We start from the raw sequence: 9,657 nt of genomic DNA, 5'->3' as shown, positions 1-9,657 counted from the left end.
AAATGATAATGCATATAAACTTGAGCTGCCTGCAGATTTTGGGGTTAGTCCCACTTTTAACATTGCAGATTTGAAGCCTTATTTGGGTGAGGAAGATGAACTTCCGTCGAGGACGACTTCATTTCAAGAAGGGGAGGATGATGAGGACATCAATACAATTGTTACACCCACAGCCCCTGCTGCTATACATACTGGACCAATTACTAGAGCTTGTGCACGCCAACTAAATTACCAGGTACTTTCGTTTCTTGGTAATGATTCTAATGTTCATGAGAATATGATGCTGCCTAAATTGGATACATCTGTTTTGCTTACAAATGAAGGGCCTAGCTTGGAGAAGGATGAACATTGGAGCAAGAACAAGCATGGAGATGATGGCATGCGCAAGGGGAACAAGAACGTAGTTACAAGTGATGATTTCAGGACTTTGAAGCCACCATAATGGGTGCATGAAGCCTTGGACGAAATATACAAGATGCCACTTCATAAATTTCGTCCCGAGGCTATTTTACGTGCTGTGTCACCTTATTATTGGGCCAGGCCCATGTAATTTCGAAATACATAAGTATAGGCTATTTTTAGAGTCCGTATGTGTGGGGAAACAAGAGATAGGGTTGATTTCGGACCCCTCCACCAAGGGCCACGAAATTCCCCCCTCTTCCTCCATATATACAGCCCTTAGGGCATCGTTTAGACTTTGGGTTTTGTTTAGATTAAAAGTTCGCCATAGCTGCAACTTCGCGTACTTCGTTTGTGTTCAACGACCAGACAAAGGCGTCACAGAACCCCACCTTGATCAATAAAGCTTTCATCTTATATTCGCAATATCCGGATTGCAATCTCAGTTTCTTGCTTGTTCTTCGTTTGCTCGCAGGAAACAGACCCTCGTGGTCAGGTTGATCGTGCTCCGGCGTGGTCAATAACCTCTCGGAGTTGGTTTAGCGATTGCTAAGGTGCGACGTCCTCGCACGTTCGTAGTCGGATCGTCAAAGTCGACCTCCACCAAAGCGATATCCATCATCTCATCGAAAGACGGGACACCTTTGCCTCTATCATTGTACAATCCACATATGAAGATAAGGGAAAAGGAGATGTTTAGGTTGTGTTCAAAAAGTCCTCTCACGTCACTTTTGGGCCAAGAGAAGATAGAGTCCAAGTCTCTCACGTTCTGGATTCAGATTCGGACTGCACAGACATACCTGACTCAAAATGCCAACAACTTTTTCATACGGACTCCGAATTGGGTGATTCTTTTTTTGTTGGAAACTAGATTTTGTGCTCTTTCCATCCTAATTGGATTCACCTTCAAATTCTTCCGGAGCGTTGATTTACAGACGAAACAATCTGACGTTGCAGCAGAATCCGAGTCAAACTACAAGCCCAAAGGTGTTGCATCATCTCCACTTGGGCCCATGAGCCTTGTACGACCTAGGGTTAGTTTTAGGCTGCCTTGGGACGTCCTCCCACCTCCTTGGCCGCCACCCCTTGCTCCTATATAAGTAGATCCATCTAGTAGCTTTTTGCTGGGGATTTGTTTAGTTAAAAGTTAGCCATTGCAACTTCGTGTACTTCGTTTGTGTCCAACGACCAGACCAAGACCGCTTACGGATCCCCACCATTATCAATACTTCATATATATTCGCAATATTTAGATTGCTTTATCATATTCTTGCTCGTTCTTCGATTGCTTGCAAGAATAGACCTTCGTGGTCAGGCTGATCATGCTTCCATCATCATCAGTAACCTCAGGAGATTGGTTTAGCGATTGCTAAGGCGCAATGTCGTGCACGTTTGTAGTCGGATCGTCAAAGTCGTCTCCACCAAATCGATAGTTATCATCTCATCGAAAGATCGGGACACCCTCGCCTCTATCAAGTTCGCCATAGCTGCAACTTCGCTTACTTCATTTGTGTTCAACGACCAGACAAAGGCATCACAGAACCCCACCTTGATCAATAAAACTTTCCTCTTATATTCGCAATATCCAGATTGCAATCTTAGTTTCTTGCTTGTTCTTCGTTTGCCTGCAGGAAACAGACCTTCGTGGTCAGGTTGATCGTGCTCCAGCGTGGTCAATAACCTCTCGGGGTTGGTTTAGCGATTGCTAAGGTGCGACGTCCTCGCACGTTCGTAGTCGGATCATGATGAGAACATCAATACCATTGTTACACCCACAGCCCCTACTGCTACATATACTGGACCAATTACTAGAGCTCGCGCACGCCAATTAAATTATCAGGTACTTTCGTTTCTTGGTAATGATTCTAATGTTCACGAGAATATGATGCTGCCTAAATTGGATACATTTGTTGTGCTTACAAATGAAGGGCCTAGCTTGGAGAAGGATGAACATTGGAGCAAGAACAAGCATGGAGATGATGCCATGCACAAGGGGAACAAGCATGGAGATGATGCCATGCACAAGGGGAACAAGAACGGAGTTACAAGTGATGATTTCAGGACTTTGAAGCCACCATAATGGGTGCATGAAGCCTTGGACGAAATATACAAGATGCCATTTCATAAATTTCGTCCCGAGGCTATTCTAGGTGCCGCGTCACCTTATTATTGGGCCAGGCCCTTGTAATTTTGAAATACATAAGTATAGGTTATTTTTAGAGTCCGTATGTGTGGGGAAACAAGAGATAGGGTTGATTTCAGACCCCTCCACCAAGGGCCACGAAATTCCCCCCTCTTCCTCCATATATACAGCCCTTAGGGCACCGTTTAGACTTTGGGTTTTGTTTAGATCAAAGTTCGCCATAGCTGCAACTCCGCGTACTTCGTTTGTGTTCAACGACCAGACAAAGGCGTCACAGAACCCCACCTTTGATCAATAAAGCTTTCATCTTATATTTGCAATATCCAGATTGCAAACTCAGTTTCTTGCTTGTTCTTCGTTTGCTCGCAGGAAACAGACCCTCGTGGTCAGGTTGATCGTGCTCCGGCGTGGTCAATAACCTCTCGGAGTTGGTTTAGCGATTGCTAAGGCGCGACGTCCTCGCATGTTCGTAGTCGGATCATCAAAGTCGACTTCCACCAAAGCGATATCCATCATCTCATCGAAAAACGGGACACCTTTGCCTCTATCAAGTGGTATCCGATTTCTAGGTTGCTCGGTGAGATTTTACGGTTTTTATTAGTTTAGATCGAGTCTGTTCTTCATACCTATAGTCCACGAAAAAGACACAAAACAAATAGGGTTAGTTCATCCTATTCGAACCACTCTGAGCCTTTGCATTATCTTTTCTGTATTTGCGTTGTTGAATTTGCGGTTGCATCGTCGTGTCTAGTTGCTGGTCTTAGAGTCTAGTCTTTTAGAGTTTCGAGTTCTGGTCATAAGTTATCACGCCGCCGCCGCACCACCATCATAGCCCCTGCCATCTACCACCACAGCTTATCCGCCACCGCTTCGAATCTGTATCCATATACCACCACAGCTGCCATATACCACCACCGCTGCCATCTACCACCATATATCCACCACCAATCCGAGTTCTTTTCATATTAGGTTTGTTTTTGAGATCCATCTAGTTTCCGATTCGCGTTTCCTTGCCGGAGTAGGTGATGAGGACGTCAATACCATTCTTACACCCACAGCCCCTACTGCTACATATACTGGACCAATTACTAGAGCTCACGCACGCCAACTAAATTATCAGGTACTTTCGTTTCTTGGTAATGATTCTAATCTTCATGAGAATATGATGTTGCCTAAATTGGAAACATTTGTTTTGCTTACAAATGAAGGGCCTAGCTTGGAGAAGGATGAACATTGGAGCAAGAACAAGCATGGAGATGATGGCATGCGCAAGGGGAACAAGAATAGAGTTACAAGTGATGATTTCAGGACTTTGAAGCCTCCATAATGCGTGTATGAAGCCTTGGACGAAATATACAAGATGTCACTTCATAAATTTCGTCCCGAGACTATTCTAGGTGCTGCGTCACCTTATTATTGGGCCAGGCCCATGTAATTTCGGAATACATAAGTATAGGCTATTTTTAGAGTCCGTATGTGTGGGGAAACAAGAGATAGGGTTGATTTCGGACCCCTCCACCAAGGGCCACGAAATTCCCCCCTCTTCCTCCATATATACAGCCCTTAGGGCACCGTTTAGACGGTGGGTTTTGTTTAGATTAAAGTTCGCCATAGCTGCAACTTCGCGTACTTCGTTTGTGTTCAACGACCAGACAAAGGCGTCACAGAACCCCACCTTGATCAATAAATCTTTCATCTTATATTCGCAATATCCAGATTGCAATCTTAGTTTCTTGCTTGTTCTTCGTTTGCTCGTAGGAAACAGACCCTCGTGGTCAGGTTGATCATGCTCCGGCGCGGTCAATAATGATAGAGGCGAGGGTCCCGATCTTTTGATGAGATGATAACTATCGATTTGGTGGAGACGACTTTGACGATCCGACTACAAACATGCACGACGTTGCGTCTTAGCAATCGCTAAACCAACTCCGAGAGGTTATTGACCACGCCGAAGCACAATCAACCTGACCACGAAGGTCTGTTCCTACAAGTAATCGAAGAACAAGCAAGAATATGATAAAGCAATCTGAATATTGTGAATATAGATGAATTATTGATAAAGGTGGGGATCCGTAAGCGGTCTTGGTCTGGTCGTTGGACACAAACGAAGTACACGAAGTTGCAATGGCTAACTTTTAACTAAACAAATCCCAAGGAAAAAGCTACTAGATGGATCTACTTATATAGGAGCAACAGGTGGCGACCAAGGAGGTGGGAGAACATCCCAAGGCATCCTCAAACCAACCCTAGGTCGTACAAGGCTCATGGGCCCAAGTGGAGGTGATGTAACACCTTTGGACTTGTTGTTTGACTCGGATTTTGCTGCAGCATCTGATTATTTCGTCGATATCTCAATGCTTTGGATGAATTTGAAGGTTAATCCAATTGGGCTGGAAAGAGCACAAAATCTAGATTCCAACAAAAAAAAGAATCACCCAATTCGGATTCCGTATGAAAAAGTTGTTGGCGTTTTGAGTCAGCTATATCTGTGTAGTCCGAATCTGAATCCAGAACATGAGAGACTTGGACTCTATCTTCTCTTGGCCCAAAAGTGATGTGAGAGAACTTTTTGAACATCACTTAAACATCTCTTTCTCCCTTATCTTCATATGTGAATTGTACAAATGTCCCATACACCTGCAATTAGACAAAACACAAAAGTGTGTGAAGTATTTTTGTTCTGAATAACATAAATAGATTATTGAATAGTTTGCACATGAAATCACCTGACAAATATGCATGTATGCAATATTTTTGGTCGTATCCAAGATAGTCATGTCCTCATCATCCTCCCCTTTTTGAAAACAAAGCCGTCGTCGGCGTTGCTTAATCTGAAATGTGGTTAACAAAAGAGACAAGGTATACATGTTATATATGTATATGTCATCCATTTTTACTTCTGATAGAGGCAAAGGTGTCCCGTCTTTCGATGAGATGATGGATATCGCTTTGGTGGAAGTCGACTTTGACGATCCGACTACGAACATGCGAGGACGTCGCGCCTTAGCAATCGCTAAACCAACTCCGAGAGGTTATTGACCACGCCGGAGCACGATCAACCTGACCACGAGGGTCTGTTTCCTGCGAGCAAACGAAGAACAAGCAAGAAACTAAGATTGTAATCTGGATATTGCGAATATAAGATGAAAGCTTTATTGATCAAGGTGGGGTTCTGTGACGCCTTTGTGTGGTCGTTGAACACAAACGAAGTACGCGAAGTTGTAGCTATGACGAACTTTTAATCTAAACAAAACCCAAAGTCTAAACGATGCCCTAAGGGCTGTATGTATGGAGGAAGAGGGGGGAATTTCGTGGCCCTTGGTGGAGGGGTCCGAAATCAACCCTATCTCTTGTTTCCCCACACATACAGACTCTAAAAATAGCCTATACTTATGTATTTCGAAATTACATGGGCCTGGCCCAATAATAAGGTGACGCATCACCTAAAATAGCCTCGGGACGAAATTTATGAAGTGGCATCTTGTATATTTCGTCCAAGGCTTCATGCACCCATTATGGTGGCTTCAAAGTCCTGAAATCATCACTTGTAACTCCGTTCTTGTTCCCCTTGCGCATGCCATCATCTCCATGCTTGTTCTTGCTCCAATGTTCATCCTTCTCCAAGCTAGGCCCTTCATTTGTAAGCAAAACAAATGTATCCAATTTAGGCAGCATCATAATCTCATGAACATTAGAATCATTACCAAGAAACGAAAGTACCTGGTAATTTAGTTGGCGTGCACGAGCTCTAGTAATTGGTCCAGTATGTATAGCAGCAGGGGCTGTGGGTGTAATAATTGTATTGATGTCCTCATCATCCTCCCCTTCTTGAAATGAAGTCGTCCTCGACGGAAGTTCATCTTCCTCACCCAAATAAGGCTTCAAATCTGCAATGTTAAAAGTGGGACTAACCCCAAAATCTGCAGGCAGCTCAAGTTTATATGCATTATCATTTATTTTCTCTAACACCTTAAAGGGACCATCAGCACGTGGAATTAACTTTGATTTGCGCAAATCAGGAAATCTATCCTTACGCAAATGTAACCAAACAAGATCTCCAGGTGCAAACACAACATGTTTTCTACCCTTATCTCCAGCAAGTTTATATTTAGCATTCATGCGCTCAATGTTTTCCTTAGTTAACTCATGCATTTTTAAAATCAATTCAGCACATTGTTTAGGATCAAAATTAACCTTCTCTGAAGATGGAAGAGGCAACAAATCAATAGGTGCACGAGGTAGGAAACCATACACAACTTCAAAAGGGCACATCTTAGTAGTAGAATGCAATGAACGATTATAAGCAAATTCAATATGAGGCAAGCATTCCTCCCACATTTTCTTATTATTCTTCAAAACAGCCCTAAGCATAGTAGACAATGTTCTATTGACTACTTCAGTTTGTCCATCAGTTTGGGGGTGACAAGTAGTACTAAAAAGCAGTTTAGTCCCCAACTTAGCCCATAAACATCTCCAAAAATGGCTAAGAAATTTAGTATCACGATCTGAAACAATAGTATTTGGCACACCATGCAAGCGAATAATTTCACGAAAGAACAAATCAGCAACATTAACAGCATCATCGCTATTATGACATGGTATAAAGTGTGCCATTTTCAAGAATCTATCCACGACAACAAATATGCTATCCCTCCCCTTCTTTGTTCGAGGTAAACCTAAAACAAAGTCCATAGATATATCCTCCCAACGAACACTAGGTACAGGCAAAGGCATATATAAACCATGAGGATTGAGTCGTGACTTAGCTTTTTGACATGTAGTGCTGCGAGCAATAAAACGCTCAACATCCCGTCTCATCTTTGGCCAAAAGAAATGTGTAGCAAGTACGTCCTCCGTCTTCTTCACGCCAAAGTGTCCCATTAATCCTCCTCCATGCACCTCCTGCAACAACAAAAGACGAATGGAGCTAGCTGGAATGCATAGCTTGTTAGCACGAAACACAAATCCATCGTTAACAACAAACTTGTTCCACATTCTTCCTTCTTTACAATTCTGCATTACATCTTTAAAATCAGCATCATGCACATATTGATCTTTGATGTTCTCCAAACCAAATATTTTGAAGTCAAGTTGTGAAAGCATTGTATAGCGACGAGACAATGCATCAGCAATAACATTTTCTTTTCCCTTCTTGTGTTTAATGACATAAGGGAAAGTCTCAATGAATTCAACCCATTTAGCATGTCTACGATTCAGTTTAACTTGACTTTTAATATGTTTCAAAGATTCATGATCAGAATGTATAACAAATTCTTTGGGCCATAAATAATGTTGCCATGTTTCTAAAGTCCGAACAAGAGCATATAATTCTTTATCATAAGTAGAATAATTCAGACTAGGCCCACTCAATTTTTCAGAAAAGTATGCAACAGGTTTGCCATCTTGTAATAACACACCTCCTAATCCAATTCCACTAGCATCACATTCAAGCTCAAAAGTCTTATTAAAATCAGGAAGTTGGAGTAAAGGAGCATGTGTCAACTTATCTTTCAATACCGTGAAGGCTTCTTCCTGTGCGGTACCCCAAACAAAAGGCACATCCTTCTTTGTAAGCTCGTTGAGAGGTGCAGCAATGGTGCTGAAATCTCTCACAAAACGCCTATAGAACCCAGCGAGGCCAAGAAAACTCCTCACTTGTGTGACCGTTTTGGGCTGCGGCCAACTCTCAATAGCTTCAATCTTGGCTTTGTCAACTTCAATTCCCTGTGGAGTAACAACATAGCCAAGAAAAGATACTCGGTCGGTGCAAAAGGTGCACTTCCCAAGGTTACCAAACAAACGTGCATCACGTAGAGCAATAAAAACAGCACGTAAATGTTCCAAATGTTCTTCCAAAGATCTGCTATAAATCAGTATATCATCAAAATAGACTACCACAAATCGTCCAATGAAAGCACGTAAAACTTCGTTCATTAGTCTCATGAAAGTACTAGGCGCATTAGTTAACCCAAAAGGCATGACTAACCACTCATATAATCCAAACTTAGTTTTAAATGCTGTTTTCCATTCATCTCCCAATTTCATACGAATTTGATGGTATCCACTACGCAAATCAACTTTGGAGAATATTGTAGAGCCACTCAATTCATCAAGGATATCATCTAGCCTAGGAATAGGATGACGATAACGAATAGTAATATTATTAATGCCTCTACAATCAACACACATACGTGATGTACCATCCTTTTTCGGCACTAGAATAATAGGAACAGCACAAGGACTAAGGGATTCGCGTATATAACCTTTGTCGAGAAGCTCTTGTACTTGACGCATAATCTCCTTCGTCTCCTCTGGATTGGTACGGTATGGTGCACGGTTTGGCAGTGAAGCACCGGGAATTAAGTCAATCTGATGCTCAATCCCTCGAATAGGCGGTAATCCCGGTGGCACGTCTTGTGGAAAAACGTCAGCGAACTCCTGCAAAATGTTAGTGACAGCAGGAGGCAAAGAGGAAGGCACGTCCTCGAATGAAAATAATGCCTCTTTGCACACAAAAGCATAGCAAACAGATTTGCTGAAATCTAGCTCATCAATATCAGATTTGGTGGCAAATAAACATGCACTTTTCAATTTAATTTCAGAAGCAACACTAGATGGTTTATTATTAGGCTTCATTTGTTGCTCAAATTCTTTTGCCACAATCTGATTTTCACTCTTTTACTCTTCTCCTGTTTTGCTTTATTAGCTCTATTAATATCATCTTTCAAAATGGAATCAGGAGTTATAGGAAGCAAAGTAATATTTTTATCCTTATGAACAAGAGTATAGTGATTGTTTCTACCATGGTGTACAGAATTTTTATCAAATTGCCATGGTCTACCAAGTAATAAGGAACATGCTTGCATAGGTACCACATCACAATCAACATAATCAGCATATGTAGAGATACTAAAATGCACACGAACAGTACGTGTTACCTTAACCTTGCCGCTGTTGTTGAACCATTGGATGTAGTAAGGATGTGGATGTGGTCTTGTGGTGAGAGAAAGCTTCTCCACCATCTCCATGCTAGCCAAGTTGTTGCAGCTCCCTCCGTCTATTATGACGCACACAGAACGTTCCTTCACAACTCCCTTGGTATGGAACAAATTGTG

This window comes from Triticum dicoccoides, chromosome 7B (genome assembly GCF_002162155.2).
Source record: "Triticum dicoccoides isolate Atlit2015 ecotype Zavitan chromosome 7B, WEW_v2.0, whole genome shotgun sequence".
Taxonomy (NCBI): domain Eukaryota; kingdom Viridiplantae; phylum Streptophyta; class Magnoliopsida; order Poales; family Poaceae; genus Triticum; species Triticum dicoccoides.
This window is presented reverse-complemented; position numbering follows the sequence as displayed.